The sequence below is a fragment of the Cebus imitator genome, unplaced genomic scaffold, assembly GCF_001604975.1.
Source record: "Cebus imitator isolate Cc_AM_T3 unplaced genomic scaffold, Cebus_imitator-1.0 Scaffold14, whole genome shotgun sequence".
Taxonomy (NCBI): domain Eukaryota; kingdom Metazoa; phylum Chordata; class Mammalia; order Primates; family Cebidae; genus Cebus; species Cebus imitator.
The window spans coordinates 11,770,464-11,773,760 of record NW_016107329.1 but is presented as its reverse complement, the minus strand read 5'-3'; positions in this window follow the sequence as shown (position 1 = coordinate 11,773,760).

Here is a 3,297-nt window from a genome sequence, read left to right as displayed (position 1 = left end):
AAAGAAAGAAAGAAAGAGAAGAAAGAAAGAAAGAAGAAAGAAAGAAAGAAAGAAAGAAAGAAAGAAAGAAAGAAAGAAAGAAAGAAAGAAAGAAAGAAAGAAAGGGAAAGAAAGAAAGAAGGAAAGAGAAAGAAAGAAAGAAGGAAAGAAAGAAAGAGAAAGAAAGACCTGAGACTGGGTAATCTATAAACAAAAGAGAAAAGAGGTTTAATTGGCTCATGGTTCTGCTGGCTGTACAGGAAACATAACAGATTCTGCTTTTTGGGGAGACCTCAGGACACTTCCAATCATGGAGGAAGCAGGAGGAAGAGAGAGATGGGGAGAGGTGTCACACAATTTTGAACAACTAGATCTCGCAAGAACTCACAATCTCCAGAATAGTACCAAGGGGATGGTATTAAACCACTCATGAGAAATCTGTCCCCATGATCCAATCACCTCCCACAGGTCCGTCTCCAACATAGGAGATTACAATTCAACATGAGATTTGGGCAGGGATGCAGACCCAAACCATATCAGAATCAAAGTAGAAATTATTAATAGACAACAGGAAAACCTACAAACACTTGGAAGATAACAACTCACTTGTAAATAATCCATGGGCCAAAAAGTCTCAAGGAAAACCAAAAAGAACATTGAACTGAAGGATAATAAAAACTAAATATATCGGCCAGGTGCTGTGGCTAATGCCTGTAATCCCAACACTTTGGGAGCCCAAGGCAGGTGGGTCACAAGGTCAGGAGTTCAAGACCAGCCTGGCCAAGATAGTGAAACCCCATCTCTACGAAAAATACAACAAATTAGTCGTGCTTGGTGGTGAGTGCCTGTAATTTCAGCTACTCAGGAGGCTGAGGCAGAGAAGTGCTTGAACCTGGGAGGCGGAGGTTGCAGTGAGCCGAGATGACGCCACTGCATTCCAGCCTGGGTGACAGAGCAAGACTCACCCATCTCAGAAAGAACCAGTTAAAGTGGTACTGAGAAGGAAGCTAAGTTCACACATTATAAAAAGAGAAAAAGTCTGAAATCAATTACCCAAGCTCTCACCTCAAGAACCTAGCAAAAGAAGAACTAAACCAAAAGCAAGCAGAAGGAAGGATATTATAAATAGCATAAATTAATGAAATTTCAAACAGAAAATCAATGGGGAAAATCAATAAGACAGTATGCTAGTTCTTTGAAAAGATCGATAAAATTGACAAATCTCTAGCAAGACTGACAAAGAACAAAAGAGAAAACACAAATTACCAGTAAAGCAGGGAATATCACAATAGATCCTCCAAACACCAAACAATAAAAATGGAATGCTACAAATAACTCTATACACATAAATCTGACTACTCAGAAGAAATGGACCAGTTCCTCAAAAAATACAAGATACCAAAATTCACTCAATATGGAATACATAATTTGATTAGTCCTATTAAGAAAAATTATTTTTTAATTTTAAAACTCCCAAGAAAGTGATCTCTTGGCCCTGATGGTTTCACTGGAGAATGCTACCAAACGTTTAAAGAAGAATTATTACTGATTTTACACATCTCTTTCCAAAAAATAGAAGAGAGAACACTTCCCTTCTCTTCTTGTAAAGTTAGTACTTAACCTGATACTAAAACTAAACAAAACAGTACCAAAAAAAGAAATCTGCAGACCAATACCTCTCATGAATGTAGATTTTTAAATCCTTTTTTAAATTAGCAAAAGAATTCCTCAACATATAAAAATAATGAAAAACTATGACCAAATGGGGTTAATTTCAGAAATGCAAGACTAGCTCAATACTTAAAAATCAATCACTAGGCGTGGTGGCTCACGCCTGCAATCCCAGCACTTTGGGAGGCTGAGGTGGGCAGATCACCTGAAGTCGGGAGTTCGAGACCAGCCTGACCAACATGGAGAAACCATGTTGGTCAGTCTCTACTAAAAATACAAAATTAGCTGGGCATGGTGGTACATGCCTGTAATCTCTGCTATTCGGGAGGCTGAGGCAGGAGAATCGCTTGAAACCGGGAGGCAGAGGTTGTGGTGAGCAGAGTTGCACCATTGCACTCCACCCTGGGCAACAAGAGTGAAACTCTGTCCCAAAAAAAAAAAAATCAATCACTGTAATCTATTATTTTAATAGGTTATAGAAGAAAAATCATATTAGCATATCAATACAGAAAAACATTGACAACATTCAATACCCATTCATGTCAAAAACTCTCATAAAAATAGGAATAGAGAGGAAAGACCTCAACTAGATAAATAACATCTACAAAAATGTTACAGTGGCAGGCACCTGTAATCCCAGCTAACATCATACTTATCAGTGAAAGATGAAATTCTTTCCTCCTACGATCAAGAACAGAACAAGGATGTCTGCCCTCACCACTCTTATCCAACATAGTGCTGGAAGTTCTAATCAGTGCAATAAGGCAAGAAAAGGAAATAAAAGGTATACTTACTGGAAAGGATGAATAAAACTGTCCCTATTCACAGATGACATGATTGTCTACATAGAAAATTCCAAGGAATCAAGGAGAAAAAAACCTAGAAATAATAAATAAATTAAGCAAGGTCATAGAATACAAGACAAGCCAATTATCTTGGTAAACCAAGTCGATTGTATTTTTATATACTGGCAATGACCATGTAAACACTAAAAATCCAATACCATTTACAATCAGTCAAAAAAAGAGAAATGCTTAAGTATAAATCTAACAAAATATGCACAGGATTTATATGCTAAAAATTATATAGTGTCAATGAAAGAAATCAATGAAGATCTACATAAATGTAGATAACATCCAGGTGTTCACAAAATGGAAGACTCAACATAGTAAAGATGTCAATTCTCCCCAAATTGATATACAGCTTGAACACGATTCCTGCAAAAATCCTGGCCAGGCACCGTGGCTCACACCTATAATCCCAGCACTTTGGGGGGCCGAGGTGAGAGAATCCCTTGAGCCCAGGAGTTCAAAATTAGCCTGAGCAACATAGTGAGACCCCCATTTCTACAAAAAAATAAGAAAACAGTTAGCTGGATATGATGGTGCGCGTTGTAGTCCCAGCACTTTGAGAAGCCAAGGTGGAAGGATTGCTTGAGCTCAGGAGTTCAAGACCAGCCTGGCCAACATGGTGAAACCCCGTCTCTACTAAAAATACAAAAATTAGCTGGGCATGGTGGTGGGCACCTGTAGTCCCAGCTACTCAGGAGTCTGAGACATGCGACTCACTTGAACCCAGGAGGTGGAGGCTGCAGTGAGCCAAGATCATGCCACTGCACTCCAGCCTGGGTGACAGAGCAAGACTCCA